This window comes from Pagrus pagrus (assembly GCF_965226575.1).
Source record: "Pagrus pagrus genome assembly, chromosome: 15".
Lineage (NCBI taxonomy): Eukaryota > Metazoa > Chordata > Actinopteri > Spariformes > Sparidae > Pagrus > Pagrus pagrus.
This window is the reverse complement of record NC_140199.1, coordinates 30,700,018-30,725,726: the sequence shown is the minus strand read 5'-3', so window position 1 is coordinate 30,725,726 and position 25,709 is coordinate 30,700,018. Positions and strand designations below refer to the sequence as shown.

Below are 25,709 nucleotides of genomic sequence, written 5' to 3'. Positions count from 1 at the left end.
AGACGGTGAGTTTGTTGTTATCCAAATTATACCTGATGTCATTTAAAATCTTTAAGAGTGCTGTCTCTGTACTGTGGTTCATCCTAAAACCAGACTGGTGAGTCTCTAAAATATGTTTTGAGTTTAAAAATTCGTTTACTTGATTAAAAACAAGTTTTTCTAAAATTTTACTTAAAAATGTTAAGTTGGATACAGGCCGGTAGTTATTTAAAACATTGGGGTCTAAATCACTCTTCTTCAGAAGGGGCTTCACCACCGCTGTTTTAAAGGAGGTGGGGAAGACACCCGTCTGAAGAGAGCAATTCACCAAATACAGCAGCTGTTCCTCAAAGAATCCATAGAGTGTTTTAAAAAACGGTGTGGGAATGGGATCTAAAAGGCAGGTTGTGGGTTTTACCTGGGTGAAAACTCGACCAAGTGTCCTCGCATCAACCAGGGCAAAACTCTCCAGTGTTTCCTCGGGTAAAAGCAATGATCCAGGTGTTAAAAGCTGTTGGGATAAAAGACTTGATCTGATGTCATTGATTTTTCTTCTGAAGTGGTCTGCAAAATCCTCGCAAAGGGCGTTATCTGGTGTCTTGGAGGATTTTTTAAAATTTTTGTTTGTTAAAAGATCGATTGTGGAGAATAAGAATTTGGGGTTGTTTTTATGGTCATGGATTAGGTTTTGGAAGTGGGAGATTCTTGCCTGTTTGACTGTGTTATTGTAAATTTTGAGGTGTTGACGTAGTATGTCATGGTGAACTGTCAACTTTGATTTTCTCCATCTCCTTTCAGCACTCCTGCATTCCCTTTTGAGTTTTTTAATTTCCTCAATTCTCCACGGGGGTGTAGGTCTTGTTTTAATCGTTTTGATAAGAAGTGGAGCCACTGAGTCGAGTGTTGACTTTATTTTATTGTTAAAGTTGTCAGTAATAAAATCGCAGGGTGCTGGTAGAATTTCGGCAGGAGTGCTCTGTAAGATCTGGATAAAATTTGCAGCCACTTCAGAAGTTAGGTAGCGTTTCCTCACTGTTCTCACAGGGGCCTCCCGCTGATTAAAACTGGTGATTGTAAAAAACACACAAAAGTGGTCAGACACAGCCAGGTCCACAACAGAGGGCGCACCAACGGACAGACCATAAGATATAACCAGGTCCAAGGTGCGTCCCCTGCTGTGGGTCGGCTGCGTGACGTGCTGCTTAAAATCGAGGCAGTGTAAAAGGTTTACAAATTCTCTGGACATTAAGTCTGAGGAGATGTCGACGTGTAAATTAAAATCACCGGTTATTAAAATTCTGTTAAAAGAGGTATGAATAATTGATAAAAGCTCTGAGAATTCACTAATAAAAGAAGTGGAATACTGGGGTGGTCGGTAGACAGCTATGCAGAGGATGGGTGGACTGCTAAAAACGAAGGCATGGTATTCAAAAGAAGAGTATTTGTTAAAATTGACTTCGTTTGTGTGCATGTTGGTCTTTGTGATTGAAGCAGTACCGCCCCCTCTTCTGCACCCCCTAGTAGAAAATAAAAAGTTAAAATTTGGTGGGGAAGCCTCGGTGAGAACAACAGGTGCGTCAGTCCCAAGCCATGTCTCTGTTAGGAGAATGCTGTCCAGGTTATTATCTAAAATAATATCATTTATAATAAAAGATTTGTTTAAAAGAGAGCGCACGTTCAGCACAGCCATTTTAACATCTGTGCTGAACGTGCACTCATCACTTTTTTTCAGTGGAATGTTAAAAACACAGTTTGATCTAAAAACAGTCCTGGGTCTCATTTGTCTGTGTGATATTATAGTTTCTATTGTGTGAATATTGTCCTGTGCCACTGGGGTCACTGAGGGAGGGGTGTGTATGGTGTAGGTAGGGGGGGGTGGAGGTGAGTGTGAGTGAGGTGCAGGGGGCCTGTGTATGGGTGTAGTGAGTCAGGAGGTGGTTGTGGTGCGGACAGTCAGGTCAATGTTGACTGATAAAAGCCTTGACCCCTCCTGATTTGGGTGTAGGCCGTCTGGTTTAAAAAGGTGGGGTCTGTTTAAAAAAGCGATAAAATTGTCCACATATGGGATACTTTTGGCAAGGCAGTATCCCTTCAGCCACAGGTGCAGCTGGCGGAGGCGACTGGTGATGACGTCACCATAGCGCGGCGGGGGAAGCGGGCCGGAAATAACCAGCCGCTTCCCCGTGTCCAGCAGGCGGTCCACCATGGACCTGAAGTCCTGCTTCAGGATCTCGGACTGCTGGTTTCTGAGGTCATTAATTCCGGCCTCCAGGACCAGCGTGGAGGCCGAGCTGTGCTGAGCACACAGCTGGAGGGCGGAGGACTCAACCTCCTTGACGCGGGCTCCAGGGTGGCAGAAGGTCCGGCCGCCATGCACCGTCACGTGCCTGACCATCGAGGTCCCGACGACCAGCACGGAGGGGGTGCACTGCTCCGCGGGGTGCCTGGAGGTGCGCCGCTGGCGGAATGGGACCCGGGGTTGGTGGCGCCGGCCCGCGGTTGTTTCTGGCCGAGATGGAGAGGAGGGGCCAGGCTGGACGCGCGGACCCCGGCTCCTGGGCTGGCGAGAGCCACGACCGGCTGGGTGGACAGGTCCCGGAGGCGAGCTGGAGCACGCTCCCATGGGAGGGAAATCCTGCAGGCTTAGGATGTCGTACCTGTTTTCCAGCGGAAGGTCCGGAGGCGGAGCAGGGGGAGATGGACGAGCCCCGGCGCCTCTGGTCACCACTGACCAGGATTCCCTCGGCTTCAGTGGCGTTGAGCTCACCGGTGCTGGAGCCGCCACTCCATCCTCCCTGATGGAGCACTGCCACTCCGCGGGGCGAAGGCAGGAGGTGGAGGGTGCCGATGACTTTGGCTTGGCTCCCTGGTGGTGCCAGCGGAGCTCGGCGAGTGCTGGTGCCGGAGATCCGGTGGTTATGGAGCCGGTCCACGGCAGGGTGGTGTTGTCCGCGGCCATCATGCTCCGGTCACCAGCGCCGGATGCCTTCAGGTGGGCGATCAGTTTTGACTGGGTCGTGGCGACGGTGGAGAAATCCATAAGGATCTTGTCCCTCTCCTTGAGGTCAGCCTTCAGACCACAGACACTCTCCCTCAGTTTTGAGAGGGTGGGGAGACAAGATTCACAGACCGCCATCATGCTTCAGCCTGTGCTGGGGATCCGTCACCCCGGGACACAGTACCGAGATACTGAGTTATGAGGTAGATACCAATATCAGTAATTTAGAATTATAAAATTCCCAAAACAATACATTACAATGCAATACACAGTATTAGCCATACCGATATGACTAGTAGCAACGAAGGCTGACTGTTACGTCGCCTCACGTCACTTGTGTCTTGGCCAAAAGCTGCACTTGAACACACCGTAAAGACTTCAGCCAACAGCCAACTAACTCATACGTTCTGCTCCTGCATGTGAGGAAATAACTCTCCATACCACCAGGAAGCGGAAGTCTGTATTTTTTATTCAAAAAGGGAAAAGGAAGACTCGGGATAGCAGAGACTCAAAACAAAGTTATGATAAAGCAGAGTATTTTCACCCCACTCTCACCGATACAGACACTTCATAAAAAGAATATGTCTGATAAAAGTCAATTAGTCAAAATTCAAAAAATCAATTAAATTACCCTTCAATCTTGGCAAGGCTGAAAGTGATTCCCATTGAGACAAGGGTAAATAATCTGTCTTCTGAAACCTTCACTTTGAAAACCTGAAACAAATATTGTCCAGCCCAATAATGTAATAATGTCTCCAGACTTACAACACATAATTTAAACAGCTCACACTCTTCAAGCTCATACAAAACAGCACTTCAAAGCCACCGATATCCCACCATAGTCTTCTCATCTTTTCCTCAAAGACCTTACAAAACTATGGCAAGCTCAGAGGTCTCTCTGAAGACAAGGCTTTTATTATTGCCGGCACAATGGGCAAGCCAAACATGAGAGCCTGCTTGCACTGAGACAGAGGCAGTAAGGTGGGGAGGGCATGCATTACAGTGCACCACAGTTATTTCATCCACCCGCATGTCATGCAGCAACTGTTCATCTGTGCCGAGAGACTGGAGATTATTTAATCGATACTGTCGTTGATCGTTGGCCCCTCTCTCATCTTAACTCCATGTATTGCTTGGCAGCCTACCTGAATGCATCAAATAGGTGTCAAATATCTCAAATTACTCACATATTTACCCAGATAAAGTCTCTTTGATAATTCCCTGGGCCCCCTGTGAGGTAATGATTTGTGTCAGTGTCTTTTAGGGGCCCAGCATGACAGACTATGAGTATATTGCTGGCTGGCAGTAAGGTTGTGTTGTCCCAGCCATCATCATCATCACTCGTCACCACAGCTAATAATGTGATTCCTTTCCTGGCTACATGGGACTCTGTTGTAGAGAGAAATTGGATTTGTTTTGCCTCAACCATGAAGAATGTTCTCTACATGTAGCCGCATATCTTTTCTCTCCTACACTCCTACTCTGTCTGTCATTACAAACTACAAGGATGGATCTATAATCTCTGTCAGTCTTCAGGTTCAGATGTTGGAGATATTATTGAGTTCAAAGCTTTTTTATTGTAACATCAGGTAGTAACAGCAGTCATATGGACCTATTTAGCTGCATTTCTGATCTCACTCTTAGTATATATTTACAAAGAATATGTACCTCTTTAGTGCTAGTGTGAAATGTAATTACAATGCAAAACTTGTAGTTTACTTGAATCCCTTAACTGCACAACTACAGGTTGTAAGGATTTCAAGTCCCTTTAAGGTTATTACACCAGATAAACTCTCTGTATTACATTATGTCAATAGATAAAGCTAAGTTATATGAGGCAAAGCGACTGATCAACAAATTCAGTAATTACTGCAGATAATTGTTGTACTAATAAGTTGATCATGTACTTTGATAACACTTTGCCAGAAATGTAACATTTCTAGAAAGGAAACGTAATATATTTATGGACTAAATTCATGTAAACTGACTGTTAGGACAATAAGTAATAACTAAACAGCTGGAACATACCATAAAACATGTCGGCTAGCAATGTCAATGTCAATATCAGCTTTATTTATATAGCACATTTAAAACAGCCAGTGGCCTACCAAAGTGATTTACAGTAAAATAAGCAGAAACAGTAAAAACAATAAAACAAATATAAATATAAATATAAATATAAATATAACAAATAAAAGCAACTAAAATCTGCCAAAGGCCAAAGTGAACAGGTGCGTTTTAAGCTGTGATTTAATAGTGGAGAGGCTATTCACAGTCCGCACAGTGGAAGGTAGCGCGTTCCACAGAGCAGGAGCCGCAACTGTGAATGATCGATCACCTCTTGTTTTTAAAAAGGATCGAGGAACGTCCAAGACCACCTGATCAGCTGACCTAAGGGCTCTGGAGGGCTGGTGCAGTTTAACAAGGTCAGACAGATATTCCGGGGCCAGCCCATTCAGAGACTTAAAAAAGAATAAAAGAACCTTAAAATCAATCCTGTATTTAACTGGAAGCCAGTGGAGTGAGCAGAGCACCGGAGTTATGTGCTCGCGCTTCTTTGTCCCAGTTAGTAGACGAGCTGCTGCATTCACGACAAGCTGCAGGCGGTTAAGCTCTGACTGGCCAATGCTGACATACAGGGAATTACAATAATCTAAATGTGATGTGATAAAAGCATGAATAACTCTTTCAAGGTCTTTCTGGCTTAGATAGGGTTTTACTTTTGCTAGAAGCCTCAGCTGAAAAAAGCTAGACTTGACCACTGAGCTGACCTGTTTATCCATTTTAAAAGCACCATCAATGATCACACCAAGATTCCTGGCGTGGGATCTGATGTAAGGTGTTAGTGGGCCAAGGGAGCTGGCAAGGACCTGAACCAGGTCCGGGCGAACGAACAGGACAACCTCTGTTTTGTTTTCGTTAAGTTTTAAGAAGTTTAAGTCCATCCATGTTCTAATATCACTCATGCAGTTGAGCACGGCCTGAAGAGAGTCTTTGGTAGGAACTTTTAACGGTAAATACACCTGCACATCATCAGCAAAGCAGTGGAAAGGAATGCCATGCTTCCTTAACGTTGACCCCAGGAGTAGCATATAAAGGGAGAACAGTAGGGGGCCCAGAACTGACCCCTGGGGGACCCCACAGGTCAGAGGGGCCACTATAGAGGAAAACTGGCCCATGTGCACAGAGAATGATCTCTCAGAGAGGTACGATTTGAACCAACTCAAAGCAGTGCCATTGATGCCTACACAGTGTTCAAGGCGTAATAGGAGGATTGTGTGATCCACTGTGTCAAACACCGCTGTCAGGTCAGGAAGAATTAAAAAGGCACAGTTACCAGAATCAAGGTGTAACAAAAGATCATTAAAAAACTTTTAAAAGAGCAGTTTCAGTGCTGTGAAGAGACTTTAAACCAGACTGAAACAATTCACACACATTGGCCCTTTTTAAAAATTCTTGGAGTTGGTTAAAAACGACTTTCTCTAAAACCTTGGAAATAAAAGTTTGGAAATTGGCCTAAAATTAGACAAAACTGAGGATCCAGATTTTTCTTTTTCAAAAGAAGCTGCATCGTGGCATGTTTGAAGGAGGCTGGAACACATCCAGAGCTGAGACATTGATTTATAAGACACAAAATAAAAGACTCAACTGAGCTAAAAACCTCTTTTAACAAATGGGATGGAATGCTGTCAGATGGGCAGGTAGCAGGATGTAAGTGTTCCACTATTTCAGTGAGTGTAAGCGTAGCAGGCTCAAACTGATGGAAAACACCTGAGCAGACTGAGGGAGTGGGGACCTAAGAGTAGAAATCTTTTTGATTGATAAAGAACTGCAGAAAATCCTCACACAGAGAAGAAGGCTCAATGCAGACAGCCTCACAAGGATTCACAAGAGAATGAAATACATTAAAAAGAACCAGCGGTTTGTGAGCATTTGCAGAGACAAGTGAGGAAAAATAGTCAGTTTTTGCAGCTTTCACAGCCTGTTGATAAGTTTGCAGACAATCACACAGGAGGTCCCAAGAAATTTGGAGTTTGTCCTTTTTCCACTTTCTTTCCGCCTGTGTACATGCACGTCTGAGCGCACAAGTGGACTCGTTCAGCCAAGGCTCAGTCTGTTGAAGAATTAAAAACACGGAGACGGCAAAAGGGGGCGGAGTCCATAGTGGATGGTACAGGCAGTGAGAGGGAAGGGTGTGTGACAGATTTCGGTTATCTGTACATACAAGATCCAAAATGTGTCCTTTTTCATGCGTCAGCTCCAAAACAGACTGTGTGAGAGTCAATGAGATTGAGAAAGTCTCTGACCAGAGGTCTGGTCTCACAGCAGACATGCACATTGAAATCGCCGACAATTAAAAAGGGATCATATTTAAGAGTGACACCCGACACAAAGTCTGCAAAGTCCCGTATAAAGTCTTTGTTAAATTTCGGTGGTCGGTAGAACACCGCAGAGAGAACAGTCACGTGGAAGTTTACCTCAAAGAGTTGGAGCTTGAAGCTGGAGCAGTTGACAGCTGGAGACTGCTGGCAGTGAAAGGTGGACTTGAATATGGATGCCAGTCCTCCACCTTTGCCGGTGGTACGAGGTGAGCTGAAAAAACTGCATCCAGGGGGAGGAGCTCAGAAAAAGGAGCAAGTTCACCTTCACGGAGCCAGGTTTCCGTTAAGAACAGAAAATCCAGTTTGCGCCAACTGAAGATTAAAAGTGTCAGATGAGGACGAAGCAAGCTTCAGTGAGCGGAGGTTTCAACGGACCACACCGCGTCTCCCGGTTCGAGCCCGCCAGGCAGAAGGAGGCAGCAACAGCTGATCGGAGTCCACTGAACAGCTGACGCTGTCAAAGCCGCCGACACCAGGGAACACTGGTCGGATCCATCGGTGTCTAGTCCTCATCAAGCGCAGGACAGGGGGAACTTCCAGAAGATGCAGATCATTGCAGCGATCAGACCCACGGACAGACCTCAGGTGAGCCTCGAGCCTAACCCGGAGGCCTCCCTGTTTCCCACGTCTTCTCCGGTGTCTCCAGCCAGGTAGAGGGGAGGACGCCTCAGAAAAGATTTCCTCGAGGCATGGAGAGCTCACCAACTTATCATATTCAAGCTGATCAAAGAAGCCTCCAATCTTAAACAGAGTTTCAGGATCATAGGTGAGGAGAGATGATACCTCTGGACAGATCAGGTAAATCACTAAACACACAGCAAACACAGAGCAGAGCGACAGACGGCCAGCCAAGCACCCTGGCGCCATCTTTGTTTTTGCTCTTGCACCCATTTATTGTAAGGTAAGCTAACTTTAACTTAAAAATATGACATTAACGTTAATGTTCAGGTAACTTTCAGTTGATTTTCTCATGTTCTTAGGTTTTCAGGTTATTGGTGGGAATGAGTGCAGGAACAGAAATACAATCTGACCTTCACACCCTCTTTATGCAGTTATTGGCAAGATGTGTAGAGGTGAGAAAGTGGACAGGCTTTAAATAGTCTCCCAGGCTTTACACAACTATTTCTAGCAGTTTTCATGTGAACAAATGAGTGTAAGACTATGAATGTGTTCTAGGACAGATTATCTTAAAGATGCACCATTACTCCCAGTCATAAATACTTTTGCCTTACAATGTGGTTGGACAACCTATTGTACAAACTTGCTATCTTGAAATATACCCTGAACAGATGTGTTCACATGTTTTGAGTTTTTCTTACGGTGTATATTGATGTTGACAATATTTCACAAAATGTCGGGATGAAATACTCTTACTTATGTTCTTCTTACTAAACAGAAATAATACAACCATACACCTTCTGGATTCAAGTGTCTGTCTTTTACCAAAGTAAGACAAACTTAAAAAAACACTTGTTAACTCGGCATAAAGCACACTTCATTCAAGTCATCCATCCCTCCAAACTGTAGCCCCTGTCTTCATACTGGTCTTGGAGTCGGTGTTCAGTCGTGCTCAGTCTCAGGGTGCCATACAAGCTAACAGTAGCTGGACAAAGTATTGTTGTTCTACTGTTACTTTTTTTTTTTTTTTTTTTTCTTTTCTACAAAATGTCCTCAAATAAATAATCCTATTTATATTAAAGATCCTATTATTCCTGAGATGTCCTAAAATAAATACAATGATGCTGCAGAATTTTTCAGTAAGATCATTGCATTATTTGGATTTATTCATACATAGCCTTTTTTAAATACAGAGCTTACAGACTCTAAAGGACGTAGCATAGCCCACTAGCTCCAGCACCGTAGTACTGGCTGGTTGCTAGTATTATAATGACAGGTGATTCTGAACATCAAGTCAGGGTTTTGGAATGGAACGTTTAGAAAGTCTACCTGTATTCCAGGACACATTTCATGAGGCACTGAAAAGGAGTAGGCTAATACCAACTTGTCTGTCAGTGAGGTCATTTTGTAAGCTCAAGCAAATTTTAACTGAACATATAGCTGCCATAGCCTATAATTAATTAAACGTCAATCTTACTGCTTCGTGTGATCCTCAAATTAACACTGAAACACTTGAGGATCATGATGGACAAACAGTTGGTGGATTTTTTTGTATTTGGAAGTCTGAGCCTCTTATACCTGCTTCCTTTTATCTCTAAGCTTCTCAGCTCCTCCAAATTTCCCAGCAAGCCTTCTTTTGGAACATTTAGGAAGAAAACAACCAAATCAAATAAATGGTGGATAGCCTAAGCCTATACATGTTTTTTTTTTTATTTGTGATAAAAGAGTTTTTGGAAATTCCCATAACCTAAGGCAAAATATAAATAGATAAAAAATAAGTTGTAACTCAAAACCAACCGTAGTACTGAAGTACAACCAGGGAAAGTGGTATATATACTGTATAACTTTTTGCCTGATATTATTCATTATTCATTATTTGTTCATCATTATACAAATCAGATCTTTTAACCTGGTTACTTGTTGATAGTGATTGATAGAAAGGTAGGGCTGGTGTAAGCGAAAGCGTCTGACCGGCCCAACAATGCGGCGGCCCACTGGGTTTGTCCCAGTGTGCCAGATGGCCAGTACACCACTGCATGTGAGTGCTGTATCAAGACAGACTTGAAAAAAATGTGATGTTATCCTTTAAATCTTCCACTAAATGTTTTTGCTTAATAAATACTTAACATGATCTTTAAGCTGTGAGTCTTCCAGGCTGTGTTACCCCCTATTTTCTGTGAAGGGCACCATATTTAATTTATTTTCACTTGAGTGTCTAGATTATCAGTTTAAAATATCAAATATTCCAATAATGCAAGTTTATGTTTTCAATCCTATGTTGCATTTGAAAATTTAAAAAAATAATAAAATAGCAACACTACAACCGTCAGTGATGGTCTGCTTACATCACAGAGATAACAACAACTGTAATCATGGTAACTGTAAGCATCACAGATTGTAATCGCTGTACCCCACAATTTTTAAAAAAGGGACCAAACCTAGTATACATTTCCATACATTTTAAAAGAATAAAATCAAATTAAAGTTAGAACTAACACTGGACAGAAGAACAAGTCCAGCACATAATGTCCGCTTCCTTTCTAAGTGCTTTGAAAGATATCCTGCAGGGAGCTGAGGCAGAAACACTATCTGTGTGTTGAGAAGTATGGTGTCTGACTGAGAGAAGCAGCGTACGTGATCTGCCTGTACTTTCCTCCCCAATCTGGATGCTCCACACACATCTGATGTTTCATTCCTTTACAACACGTCATGTTCAGGGATTTTTTTTGGATGCAGCAAAGATAATGGAACATCTACAAGTGAGACTTTCCATGGTGACCTTGGATGTTTTAAATTTGAAAGAGGGGAAAATGAAATCATAGAACCTGCTATTGCAAAATTTTCACAGACAATAATAGATAAGCCAGTCCAAAGAACCACCATAAATGATATGCGTCATCATTTAAAAATATTCCCCCCACATTAACACAAAAAGAGTCTCTGTATCCACATGGCTATGTTTTCATCAAAGGATACAAGCAGTCAGATATATATATGAACTCTCTTTTTATTTTATGTTCTCTGAGGAAGCACAAACATCACAAAAACTAGAACCACGAGTTTATGTAGTGCTGTTTACTTGTTAACAATATGTTACCTGACATATGTTATACTGATTAAAATTACCATTGCCTTAATTGTAAACAGAAATAATTGAGATAGGCCAAGCCTACCTGTAAAAAAAAAAAAAAAAAACATTCTGCAGCTCTGTTATTTACAAAATAAAAGCCATAACAAATGTGAAAGTTTACAAAAATAAGTAGCATAGGCCTAGCCCAAGCCTGTTGTATGAATATTGTAAATCTTCTATATTCTGCAGTAACATGCTATAACATATATAAAAGTAACAGTAACAGCCAGGGCACTTCCTGAATGTGCCATACATGTGTGCTAAACATCACAAACATGAATAACTGCTCAGCATTTGGGAATATGCAAGTTTTTCTGTAAGAACACTAGCTGCTCCACATGCTCTGGTTTGAGAGTGCTTCTTTTTGCAGTGACCACTTCTCCTGCAGTGGAGAAAACCTGCTCTGCAGATACGCGTGTGCCTGGGATGCACAAGTATCGCTTTGCCAGCCGAGAGAGGAGGGGAAATGTGACCTCATGGACACGCCACCAGTTCAAAGGGTCCTCAGTGAGAGGCTGAGATGGGGCTTTGCAGTATTTCTCCATTTCCTCCTCAGCCCTGGCATAGGGGGTCTTGGGTTCTACTGTACCTTCAGTGTCCATAAAAGACTGTCCTAGCAAACTCACAAGCAGTGGTTTCTTTCTTTTGGGAGCAGAGGGGCTGTCCTCCGTGGATGTTTCATCTTCCAGAGTTCCTGTTCCCTTAGGCTCTTCATCCACTTCTGTCCTTAGGTGTGCACTGGGTCTATGTTTGAACAAAATAATAGAAAATGGCTCTAAGATACTGTACTCAGTCAGTCAATGCAAAAGCTCACATCTATCAGGATAACTATTTTTACTATAACTTTTTTATTGAGACAAAACTTTAACTTATTGTAGCTATTTTTAATATTGTTATGAACAATGTTTTAATATATTAATATTAAAATATATTTAATATTAAGTTACTTAAATATTTATGAATTACTTAAATATTTAAAATATATTTAATGTTTTAATATTGTTTTGATTTTACAAGTTTTACAGGAAAACATGATGAAATTACCTCCAAGGCTGCAGCCTCCTCAGTCACTTCTCTGTATATCTCCAACCTCTCTTCTTCTGTGAGAAAACGCAGTCCCTTAAAACGGGGATCCAGGGTAGAGGCTTTATGAAGGATCATCTTCTCTGCCTCACTGCTGTACCTCTTCAGGAGATCTGTTTTGATGGCACTCTTGACCTCATGGACCAGGTGCGAGTCTCCAATGGTATCTGTCATGTTCTGGATAAGTTGTGCATTTAGAGGAGCAATAAGACATACATCCTTCATAGGCTTTAATGCACTCAAAATGTCCTCTGCATTTGGCACATCTGGTTCATTGAGAGTGCAAAGGTCTGACTCCTTTTCTGATTTCTGGAGACAGCAAGGTGGCACAGATTGCAGGCTGTTGTTCCAAGAACCTCTCGACCATGTTGTATGCGCTCTTCCTCCTTGTTGCAACATCAGCTATCAGCTTATGATTCTTCAGGTCAAGACATTTCTGTTTCACTTTCAGAAGATGGCTCGCTGTAGTGTTGCGGTGGAAGAACATTGATATTCTTCGGACTCTGCCAAGAAGCCTGGAGACAGTGGGCACTTTAAGAGATTGCTGGGACGCAAGATTCAGCATATGGGCGAAGCATTTCACATGAGGGAATTTTCCGACTTGAGCTGCAACAATCATGTTTGATGCGTTGTCTGTCACAAGCACCACATCTTTATCTGATGCTGCCATCCTTCCACGACACGAGACAGTAGCTCTGCCAGATGAGCACCAGTGTGAGACTCATAAACGGCTCTTGTTTGCAGCACGTGACAAAAACTGCCAGTCCTTGCTAATGTAATGTAACGTTACTGTTAAAGGGGAATTGCCGTTTTTTACAACCTTGACCTGATTTCTAGCATAAAATACGATCATTTACTCACCCAGATAACTTTGGTGTCATTTGGAGTCGTTCGGACGAAATTAGATCCAGTGGAGCGCTGCGTATATCCATATAATGCGAGTGATCGGGGCACCGAAGCTCTATATAACGCATTATCTGCCGCAAAACTAGTTCATTTCACCAATATTTTGTTATGATACGCTAGTGCTATTCCCCTCTGAGTCCGGGGTTGCCTGTTATCAACATCCGGGGTCTGTAGGTTGACCTACTAACCTCTGACCTGGATGATGTCATCTCTGAGCGCCGCAAGCAGCTGCGACAGCCGGCTTGTTTACCTGTAGTTTGCTACTGCTAGTTTTTTGCAACATGGCTGAATATTTTTCCGATTCTGAGGTGGTGGACGATGACTTTGTTTATGATGGACGTCTTTACCGCTTTGAGCCAGAGTGCACAGATGAGGAGCTCATTGAAAGGAGGTTGCGGAGGCAGAGAGAGGAACAGCTGGCCAAAGAACAACAAACGGCTGCATGTCCGTGAGTAGATGGTAACTGGTGGTGTTCTTGTGGAATAGTACTAGCGTATCATAACAAAATATTGGTGAAATGAAGTAGATTCGCGGCAGATAATGCGGTATATAGAGGCTGCGCTTCGTTGCCCCAATCACTCGCATTATATGGATATACGCGGCGCTCCACTGGATCTAATTTCGTCCGAACGACTCCAAATGACACCAAAGTTATCTGGGTGAGTAAATGATCGTATTTTATGCTAGAAATAAGGTCCAGGTTGTAAAAACCGGCAACTCCCCTTTAAATAAAATAAATAAATATCCAGGAATCACATGTGATTGCTACTCGACTAGTTTGGCTCATTGATGACATTTACCTGGGCTTTGGTTTCGTGGTAAAGTGCAGGTATAACAGAACTTATATCGCCGCTCCAGTGTCTTCAATAGGTGACGAAACCCGGTGTTGTCAACAACAGAATAAGGCCGTAGATCCTTAGCTATAAAAGCTGCCACAGATTAGGTTATTCTCTTCCATTTCTCCAAGTTGGGTGTCAGAGTTGGCAGCGTCGCATCAATTCTTGGCTGGGCTGGGTCTGCTGTCTCTTTGGCAGCCGCTAACGTTGACAGTAGCCTCTCCAGGTAAAAATGGCTAACGTGGTTTCTCAAGTTAGTGGTATTCCCTAGGTATTTAATTTTTGTGTGACACACTTTACACACCACGTGTGTCTTGTCCAGTTTGTGCTTGTCAGTGTCTTCATAAAATCCAAAATGTGTCCAGATGACCGTTTTTAAAATGCTAGGTGCATTTTTAATCACTTTTTCCTCAGCCATGTCGCACAACGAATGAGGTGACGTCAGTCAGATGAGACGCATATACTGTAGTTACTGTAAACTGCATCGATGCATAATCGTCCATGTCTGCATCGCGATGCATTGTAAAAATGATTAATTTCAACACCCCTACCGCCCAGTGACAAGGCACAGTGCCCAGTATATTTTTTCCGAGTGCTCCGCGTTTTTTCAAGCTGAAAATCAGCTTCAGGAAGGCGCTGGTGACGTCTCCGTGGCTTGTTTGCGATCTCTTGCCCATTTTCAAAGGTCTGTGCTTTTAAAGGGGGCATTCCTGGATCCCATTCTCTTTTCCTGGCTGTGGATCACTTAGTAACCTCTGTGGGGCCATGGATAAGATCAACCCCAGCCATGGAAATATGACTGTCGCAGCCTCTGATTACAGACCTTCCCCCTAATCATCACAATCACCCTTGAGGAAGTGAGCGTCATCTCCTGGAAGGGATACCCTTCCTTATCTTAAATAGACACCAAAAAACTACTGGAGGTCCAGTAGCCTGACGCAGGGAAGAAATTCTGTGGAGTCAACAGATGAAGAAACCCGCCTGCTAAATATTACATTATTCTGACTGATTCATATTGTGTCAAAATCATTTGTTACACACTGTAACTTCAGATTCAATGACTATAGGCACAGCCCTCTAAGGCTTTCACTATGGATTTGAGTGCCCACTCAGCACTGCCAACTTAAATCTACACCTACCTGCTTTATGGGCCGCACACAGTCTCACTTTGTGTAGAAAACTCATTGAGACCGTTCAGTTGGTTTCTTAAAAACAGCTTTTTCATCAGCTATTCAAGGAACCAGTGGGGACACAGCCAGCACCTCGCAGGACTGCGCCTGGTCTAATCATCCACAGAGAAGGCAAAGCAGGAGGCAGTTATGGTTGAGGGGGGTTGTGTGTTTTGTAAATCATGCTAAAAAATATTTTGAAATAAAACAGAAACATCTTTCACTAAAGAGCATCTGAAAACCAGTCTACCCCTGAGTCTTTCCACACAGCAGTAGCTGTCAAACACATAAGATCAGTAAAATTAAAGGAACTCGATGCACAGTCAATAGAGCCTTTTTTATCAGCTGCGACTATTTTCACCTCATCATGGCAAAATGTGGTCCTTGAGACACATATTGTAGCAGGAACAGATACAGTTTGAAGCAGCCACGTCAACTGCCAGCTGATTCTGTCAACAGGATAGCCTCACAAAGGTGCAAATGCAGTCATTAAACTTTACAGGTGTGTAGCTGAGATCAAAATGAAGGCCCAGTCTGAAGATGGGTGTGGTTCTACCCATGAATATCAAATACTCATGGAATAAAGTAGCACTGACTACTGAGTGCTCATGGGTCGATTTGTTAAAATGTTGATAAGCGTTGGGACAATAAAGTGGGCATGAAGGCATAAAGCCTGGCTGAAGGGGTTTGTCACTTTATATGAACATTTTCTCATTACACACAGTAATGTCACACATTGTTCATGAATAAACATCAATTAGTGCAGATATTGATTTGAGCCCAAAAATGTCATAACATTTCCAAGAAGATTGTCCAGTTAGCTGTAATTATATCTACGACCAGAGGCAATGTTAGTTGGACACATTTGTCCCAGCTCAAGGTTTGGTGAATCTTTAAAAGGACGCCAGATGTATGCCGTGGGCACCAGCACGTAGAGAGGGCACTGAGAGGGCCCCTGAGATGACACTTTATCATGTTTTGTTCCCTGCAAAGGCACCCTGAAGGGCACTTTATCATTTTTTATCTACCATAGGGGATGAATCTCATATTATGTATGTTGATGAAGGTTCTCAGTCATCCAGCTCATGGTAATTCTAAGTGATATATCGTAGGCAACTGGACTTGTGTCAGGTATATATAGCACTCAGAACTCATATTATGCACTACCACACAATGGGAGTGTTTAAGAAAACTTTAAGCAACTTAACTGGCCTTGATATAGAGCCATGTGGGAGTGTGGTCAATAGCCTGTGTGATCATCAGAGGCAATGACTCAGTCCTTGAGCATGTCACAGCTGCTGGCCCATTGTTTAGCCAGTGTTTCCATCATAGTTCCCAGCTGGCTGACTGTAGTTTCAGAGTCGACAGCATGGAAAAGAGAGGAAAGACCCCAACCTGAGCTCACATCCTGCTTTTGTTGGACCACTTGTAGGAATGTTGATGGTTGGATCAAGGGAGTAGGTTTGATTTTGAGATTGGTGGGGACACAAAAGTGCTCCAAGGCAGCACTCCTGAAAGTTGACATTTTGATAACTGTATAGCAACTACTGTAAACACATACACACTAGTAAAACATGATGAGGCCTCTTAGAACACCAGACTTGATGTAAAGCTCTGATTTTAAAGCCACATGGGTGAAGCATTGCTATTCAGATCATTATCACACTAACATTTGTCACAGTGCTGAATCGCATGACTAACATATCCATCATTATTTAACCTCAGCTGTGAATTTCCAGCCTCTCTTTCAGCTTCTCCTCCTCCATCTCCTCCAGCATCTCCTCCTCTATCTCCTCCTGCCTCTCTTCCTCTACCTTCTCTGGCCTCTCCTCCTCCATCTCCTCCAGCCTCTCTGCTGTCTGTCACCTTACAAAAATATGTTGATGCATGACATGAACAGATACATTAGGGATGCAATGATCATAGAGCTTGATGGTACAGTTATTGCCTGAGCAAATAAGGCTTTTACTAAATATTAAGATTACTTAATATTAATAATATTATATTTTATAATTATAAAATCACATGATCATCTAGAATCTGAGGTTTTATTGTATTTCCACCGCAAATTTTCTTTATTTCTATTTTTAAACCGTTGCTCTCTTCTACACAAATACATGAAAATAAGAATTAAAAATAACTTTAAAAAAGTGTATCTCTTTGGCATTAAATATTCTCTTTTATTCAATATCTGTATTGTTGAGCCTCTACCTATACACCCTTGAAGTAACTTACACTTTGACTCCTAAAGAAGTCTTTTATATCCAGTTTTCTTTTCTTTGACATCCTTCAAATCCTATACAGCACACATGCACGCACACACGTACATGCACGCAAACAGACACAAACACAAATGTAAATGACACCACTGATATTAAAATCCATCTAGCTGATGTGACCCAGGAAGAACAAATGCCGAAAATGTTGACAACTTACACTCGCAGTTGCAGATAACATGCACTGCCTCTCCTCCGGTCCAACTAGCAGGTTGCAGATAGTTTTGACAAGCAGAAGGAGTGACAGTGGGGACAGCCAATCACATGTAAGTTAGCGAGAAACCAGCAGCTGATCAGGGAGCGGTATTTAGGTTAGAGGCGGGACTTCTAGCAGAGACCGACATTTAACCCTTTGTGTGCCATAATCATTGACTAAACACTATGGACAGCGGTTGTATTGATAGTGACTACACAGTAGCGGCAGAATATTGGTAGGGACATGTCCCTAGCGTCCCTACCCAATTCTACGCCCTTGGGTTGGATAAATATTGGCTCAAAATATCCTTTTTTTTCATATCGCTGCACCTCCTGAGTGAGAAGACATAAACACAGCAGGTTTTTCAGCCTCTTCATCCTTCATCCCTCCTTGAATGCTTGGTGATGTAGTGAAGCATTTTTGAACTCAATGTCATGGGCTAAGTTTCCATTTCAGTTTAAACACTCCAAAAACTCCAGGACACAGATGATTACTTTCCATGAAGTTTACTGGGAATCTTGTGAAACTAGAAACACAATACAACAAAATGTATGTATTATTAAACAAACCAAACATCACAGCAGTATTTGGTACATAGCATGGCTTAGCTATCCTAGCAGCAGCAAAATATAGAGCTAGCTTAGCTTTGCAACACAATTGGCATCTCAGCAGTCTCAATATTCACATAAACTCAAATTGCTTCATAACTTTATGTTGCTGGATGAATAATACTCACAGACGTTGCCTTAGCAAAGAGGGAGGAAGAATAGCCTGCTAACTGAAGAAGAATAGCCTGCTAACTGAAGAATTGATGACTGCTCACACAACTGTAGCTGCTCACACAACTGTAACTGCTCACACAACTGTAACTGCTACTATGTTGCTATGGTTACGAAAATAAACAAATGACACAGAACTATGTTGTTCTATAAAGGCACACATTTTCTAGGGGCATAACACTCCCCGCTTGGGGTCTTTAAAGAGCCCACATTAATGAACAGAATCAGTCCTTGGAGAAAGAAGCAGAACTACTTCTGCAATGGGACGAGAGAAAGTCTTTTTGGTTCCATCCTTGTTGATTTCCACTTCCACTTTCCGGACCAATCCACCTTCTCCTGGAAAGGTTGTTCTGATGATGCCCATAGGCCACTCATTTCTCTTTGCCTGATTGTCTTTCAAGAGAACTATGTCCCCTTCTTGGAGACTCATCCGTTTCCCTTGCCACTTGTGCCGAAGCTGCAGTGTTTTGAGGTATTCATGTTTCCACCTGCTCCAAAACACGTCTGCCAAGCCCTGAACTTGTTTCCACTCTTCTCTGAAGAGATCTCCTTCATCATAGCTGCCTGACGGGGCAGGAGGGGCCTGTCTTGAGGGTCAGGAGCATTGCTGGAGTGAGGATGAAAGGCGATTCTGGATCCGATGACACTGGGATGAGCGGTCTGGCATTCATGATTGCAGCTATCTTGGCCATGAGTGTGGTAAGAACCTTGTGTGTCAGGTGAGATTTCCTCTGCTCAAGCAGCATGCAATCCAAAATGCGGCGGGCGATGCCAATCAAATGCTCCCACGCGCCTCCCATGTGAAACACCCAGGTGCAGCTCTCTGTGCTCAGGTACTTTTCTATGCTGTTGCATCCTGGATTAGTCTCGTCCATCTCTAGCTCACGGGAGGCGCCAATGAAATTAGTTCCGCAGTCAGAGCATATCTGCTTTGCAGGGCCCCTGACTGCAAAGAACCTTCTCAATGCATTGATGAAGCTGCTAGCACTCATTGCCTCAATCACCATGATATGAACTGCCCTTGAACACATGCATGAGAACATCACAGCCCATTGCTTTGAGTTAGAGACTTCTCCTCTTGTGCGGCGTGAGACGATGTCCTATGGTCCAAAAATATCGACGCCTGCATAGGTGAAAGGAGGTGCTACTTGTAGCCATTCCGCTGGTAAGGCTGCCATCTGCTGATGTTCGGTCTTTCCCCTCAGTCTTCTACAAGTGATGCGCTGAGGGTTCTCTCTCGTCTACTACGTACTACGTACTACGGTAAGCGTGTTGCGTCATTGCGTCATTTCCTGTTGTTGTGTTACTGACTGATAGCTGTGCTGCTCCGGCTCGTCCGAGCAGATTATTGTTGTATTCCTTTCTGCAGCGACCGAGATCCCGCTTGTGATCGGGCACTTGCTGGTCCACTAAGACATTCAACAATACTCTGTGTTTATAGCTTGGTCGCTGGGCTTGCTGCTGTTTGTAGCTCTCCTAGCTCTGCTGGCTAATCTATCGTGTCCTAGCTTAGCCACTATCAGCTAGCGATGGCTTCTCTCTCTCCCTCTCGCTCTCCTCTTTTCTCCTGCTCAGTGTGCCAGATGTTTAGTTACACCTCTGCCTCCCTTAGTGATACTGGTACATGTATTAAGTGTAGTTTATTTGTAGCGTTGGAGGCGAGGCTCAGTGAGTTGGAGGCGAGGCTCCGCAGCATGGAAACTCCGACTGTAACTGCTGCAGTTAGCCACTTAGCTAGTGCGGACCGAGCAACCGTAGCTTCAGCTAGCCGTCCCTCGGCAACTCCCAAGCAGCCGGGACAGCAGGGCGGCTGAACGAAGGAAGCATAATACCAAGCCAAAGCACACGTTACACCACCTGCCACTTCACGTTTCAAACAAATTTTCCCCACTCAGCGACACACCCGCTGAGAAACCTACTCTGGTCATTGGCAGCTCCATAGTACGAAACGTGAAGTTAGCGGCACCAGCGACCATAGTGAAATGCATCCCAGGGGCCAGAGCGGGCGACATCGAATCAAATTTGAAACTGCTGGCTAAAGCTAAACGTAAATATAGTAAGATCATAATACATGTCGGCGGTAATGACTCCCGGCTACGCCAGTCGGAAGTCACTAAGATTAATGTTGAGTCGGTGTGTAACTACGCCAAAACAATGTCGGACTCCGTAGTTTTCTCTGGGCCCCTGCCAAACCTAACCAGTGATGACATGTTCAGCCGCATGTCATCATTCAACCGCTGGCTGTCAAGGTGGTGTCCAGCAAACGATGTGGGCTTTGTTGATAATTGGCGGACTTTCTGGGGAAAACCTGGTCTCATTAGGAGAGACGGCATCCATCCCACTTTGGACGGAGCGGCTCTCATCTCTAGAAATTTAGCCCATTTCATTAGCCAACAACCAGCCTGACAACCCAGAGTTGAGACCAGGAGGCAGAGCTGCAGTCTTACACGCTTCTCTGAGCTTCCATTAGATCAGTTGCACACCCAAAACTTCATTGAGACTGTGTCTGCCCACCGACCACCTAATTTAATTAAATTAATCAAATCAAAAGTCCACAGAAGAGGAGTTGTGCATGAAAATCTAATAAAAATTAACAGCAACTCTGCAATCTCAAAACAAGACAAGAGAATTAAATGCGGACTCCTAAATATCAGATCCCTGTCATCGAAAGCTGTACTAGTAAATGACTTAATTTCAGACTGTAATATTGATTTATTCTGTCTTACTGAAACTTGGCTGCATCCTGAAGAATATGTCAGCCTGAATGAATCCACTCCACCCAGTCACATTAACACTCACATTCCTCGAGGCTCCGGCCGAGGAGGTGGTGTTGCAGCTATTTATGACTTAAGTCTGTCAATCATTCCTAAACCTAAATTAAATTATAACTCATTGAAAGCCTTGTTCTTAGTCTTTCACATCCAACGTGGAAAACTTTACAGCCAGTTCTATTTGTTGTAGTGTATCGAGCACCTGGTCCTTACTCAGAATTTTTATCTGAACTCTCTGAGTTTTTATCAAGTCTAGTCCTCAAATCAGATAAAGTCATTATTGTAGGTGATTTTAATATTCATGTGGATGTCGTTAATGATAGCCTTAGTACTGCATTTATCTCATTATTAGACTCTATTGGCTTCTCTCAGTGTGTACATAAACCAACTCACTGTTTTGACCACACCCTTGATCTTGTTCTAGCTTATGGTATCGAGATTGAAAATCTAACAGTTTCTCCACAGAATCCTCTTTTATCAGACCATCACTTAATAACTTTTGAAGTTCTATTACTGGACTACACACCATTAGGCAAAAACTCCTTCACTAGATGTCTATCTGATAGTGCTGTAGCTAAATTTGAGGAAATTATACCGCTGGCACTAAATTCAATGCCATGTCTTAATATAATAGAGGACTCCTCCGCTAACCTCAGTTCCTCACAAATCGATCATCTTGTTGATAGCACTGCAGGCTCATTGCGAACAACACTGGACTCTATTGCCCCCCTGAAAAGGAAACCTATAAAACACAGGAGGTTAGCACCTTGGTATAACTCGGATACCCGCAAATTGAAGCAAACATCACGGAAATTTGAAAGGAAATGGCGTTCCACCAACTTGGAAGAATCCCGCTTAGCCTGGAAAGATAGCCTTAAAATATATAGGAAGGCCCTCCGCAATGCCAGAGCAAGCTATTACTCGTCATTAATAGAGGAAAACAAAAACAACACCAGGTTTCTTTTCAGCACTGTAGCCAGGCTGACAGAAAGTCACAGCTCTACTGAACCATGTATTCCTACAATGCTCAGTAGTAATGACTTCATGAGCTTCTTTAATGATAAAATTTTAACTATTAGAGACAAAATCCATCATCGCTTGCCCTCAACTGGCACTATTGTATCTTTAAACACAGGAACCTCAGAAACAGTTGTAAATTCTGACTTATATTTAGACTGCTTCTCTCCCATCGACCTCCACCAACTAACTTCGATGGTTTCTTCATCTAGACCAACAACTTGTCTCCTAGACCCCATCCCAACTAGGTTGCTGAAAGAAACTTTACCTTTAATTAGCACATCTCTACTAGAAATGAACAACTTGTCTCTATTAACAGGATACGTACCACAGTCCTTTAAACTAGCTGTAATTAGACCGCTCCTTAAACAGCCTAATCTTGATCCAGAAGCTTTAGCCAACTATAGACCTATATCCAACCTCCCTTTCCTCTCCAAGATCCTTGAGAAAGCAGTCGCCAACCAGCTATGTGACTTTCTTCATAAAAATAGTTTATATGAGGATTTTCAATCAGGTTTTAGAGCACATCATAGCACAGAGACGGCACTGGTGAAAGTTACAAATGACCTCCTAATCGCTTCTGACAAAGGACTTGTCTCTGTCCTGGTCTTACTAGATCTTAGTGCTGCATTTGATACCATTGATCATCACATTCTACTACAGAAACTGGAACATTTAATTGGCATTAAAGGACCCGCATTACACTGGTTTAAGGCCTATTTATCGGATCGATTTCAGTTTGTACATGTTAATGATGAGTCATCCCTGTATACCAAGGTTAGTCATGGTGTTCCTCAAGGCTCCGTGCTTGGACCCATACTATTCACCTTATATATGCTCCCTCTAGGAAATATAATTCGGAAACACTCCATAAACTTTCATTGTTATGCAGATGATACACAGTTATACCTATCAATAAAGCCAAATGAAACTAATCAGCTTACTAAACTCCATGCATGTCTCAAGGACATTAAGACCTGGATGACCTGCAATTTTCTGCTGTTAAACTCAGATAAAACCGAAGTTATAGTACTTGGTCCTAAACACCTTAGAGATGCATTATCTAATGATATAGCGAGTTTGGATGGCATTAACTTGGCCTCCAGCACCACCGTCAGGAATCTGGGAGTTATCTTTGATCAAGATATGTCCTTCAACTCCCACATAAAACAAATTTCAAGGTCTGCATTTTTTCATCTACGTAACATTGCAAAAATCAGGCCCATCCTGTCTCAAAAAGACGCAGAAAAGCTAGTCCATGCATTTGTTACTTCCAGGCTGGACTATTGTAATTCTCTATTATCAGGCTGCCCTAACAAGTCTCTAAAGAGTCTCCAGCTGGTCCAGAATGCTGCAGCACGTGTACTGACAGGAACTAAGAAAAGAGATCATATTACTCCTGTATTGGCCTCTCTGCACTGGCTCCCTGTAAAATCAAGAATAGAGTTTAAAATCCTTCTCCTCACTTACAAAGCTGTTAATGGTCAGGCACCATCATATCTCCAGGAGCTCATACTACCCTATCACCCAACTAGAGCATTACGCTCCCAGAACGCAGGATTACTTGTAGTTCCTAAAGTCTCCAAAAGTAGAATGGGAGCCAGAGCCTTCAGCTATCAAGCTCCTCTTCTGTGGAACCATCTTCCTGTTTTGGTCCGGGAGGCGGACACCCTCTCTACCTTTAAGAGTAGACTTAAGACCTTCCTCTTCGATAGAGCTTATAGTTAGGGCTGGGCCAGGACAGGCCCAGGCCTGTCCTGGACCAGCTCTTAGTTATGCTGCTATAGGCCTAGTCCGGGGGACAATGACACACTGAGCTTCTCTCTCCTCCCCTCTCCTCTCCTCTCCATCTGTATACATTATGCCTGTATACATGCCCCATCTCTGCGTGTCACTGACTTACTTCTTCCCCGGAGTCCTTGTGCTTTCTAGTCCTACAGGCTCCCATGGATCCTGGCCGCGCCCGGGTCGTGGATCGTGGATGCGCCCACTGCTATGGCCCTGCCTGATCGTGGATGTGCCCACTGCTATGGCCCTGCCTGATCGTGGATGCGCCCACTGCTATGGCCCTGCCTGATCGTGGATGCCCCTACTGCTATGGCCCTGCCGGATCGTGGATGCGCCTACTGCCATGACCCTGCCTGACACCCACCACTACTGTCGCTAATATTAGTCACATCTCTGTTACATACGTTCCACTACTATTATTGTAATGCATTACTACATACCATTCTTACCATTGATCACTACTACTGTTATCACTAGTAATCACATTTCCATGTGCATTTCATTATTATTGCTGTAATACATCTTTATGTACTTTCACTCCTGTCAACCATCGCTTATAATTGAATACATTGTGATCTCGTTGATCTGTTCTGTACATGCGACATCTATTGCACGTCTGTCCGTCCTGGGAGAGGGATCCCTCCTCTGTGGCTCTCCCTGAGGTTTCTTCCGCATTTTTTTTCCCTGTTAAAAGGGCCTTTTTTTGGGGCAAGTTTTTCCTCACTCGAATCGAGGGTCGAAGGACAGAGGGTGTCGTCTCTGTACAGATTGTAAAGCCCTCTGAGGCAAACTGTGATTTGTGAATTTGGGCTATACAAATAAAATTTGATTTGATTTGATTTGATACATCTGTGAAGCAGACAGCTGATACAGCGTTTGGCTCCCACCAGTCAGAACCCTGCAGCTCGAATGGCACCTTCGGTCAGATGTCTTCCTTGGTGTTTCACTGCCTCGTGGTAGTGGGACACAAGCAGGGTTGTGAGATGATGCCAGCCAGGAATGATGATGGGGTGAGTCTCGTTCATGCTTAGATTTGACTGTCCAATCCGGCCTCCTACTCTAAGAAGTCCGTTTTGGTCTATGGTGGGGTGTAATTTCCACAGGCTACTGGAAGATGGGATGTTGGATCCTGTGTTGATGCACTTGAGCTCCTCTGCATAGCATTCATTCTGGACACTCTTCACAACGCACACTTTGGCTCTCAGCAGCTCTTCCTCTGTAGGACGGCAGATGTGCCACCCCTGACATTCATCCTGGATGGAGTGGGTGAAGGAGCGAGCTACGTGGATCAGGTGTGCCATGGCTGTGAGGAGAGTGCTGAACTTGGAGAAGTGTTCAAAGCGTTGTGGGTGTACCACATCTCTGATACCATGTGTGAAACTTGTCGTCATCTGGGGACGCACTTCAGAATCGATGTCGGGGTCGATGAGATCGTAAGTCTCCTGAAGCTCAGATGGGTGCAAAGATGCATCATGGAGAAACGCTGGTCCTTTGAGCCATGTTGTGCTGCTAAGGAGAGCTGGTGTCACAGTTCTTGATCCAATGTCAGCTGGGTTGAGGTGTGTTGGGACGTACATCCACTAGCAGGGACAAGGTGACTGGCGTATTCGTTGGACCCTATTATGTATGCAGACATAAAATCTCCTTGACTGGTTGTGGATATATCTCAATACAACCTTGCTGTCCGTGTAGTAGGTGATTTTGTCGAATGTTGTATCCATCTCTGTGGCAATCATCTCAGCGATCTCGACAGCGAGTACAGACGCACAGAGCTCAAGCCT

General features: G+C 43.5%; 1 protein-coding gene and 2 long non-coding RNA genes across 9 annotated transcripts in view; 1 reads left to right on the top strand and 2 right to left on the bottom strand.

Annotated features, from left to right (window-relative positions):
- The window catches only part of LOC311270240 (uncharacterized protein), a 103,756-nt gene that overhangs the window by 52,516 nt on the left and 25,531 nt on the right, over window positions 1-25,709 (top strand). The window lies entirely within an intron of this gene.
- LOC311270242 lies at window positions 10,967-13,014 on the bottom strand. The gene is made up of 2 exons (XR_014624200.1): window positions 12,152-13,014; window positions 10,967-11,851 (listed from the first exon to the last, which is right to left on the bottom strand). It is a non-coding gene; the product is annotated as an uncharacterized lncRNA (long non-coding RNA).
- LOC311270241 lies at window positions 13,797-18,966 on the bottom strand. Its single transcript, XR_014624199.1, has 3 exons — window positions 18,310-18,966; window positions 16,822-18,099; window positions 13,797-16,612 (listed from the first exon to the last, which is right to left on the bottom strand). It is a non-coding gene; the product is annotated as an uncharacterized lncRNA (long non-coding RNA).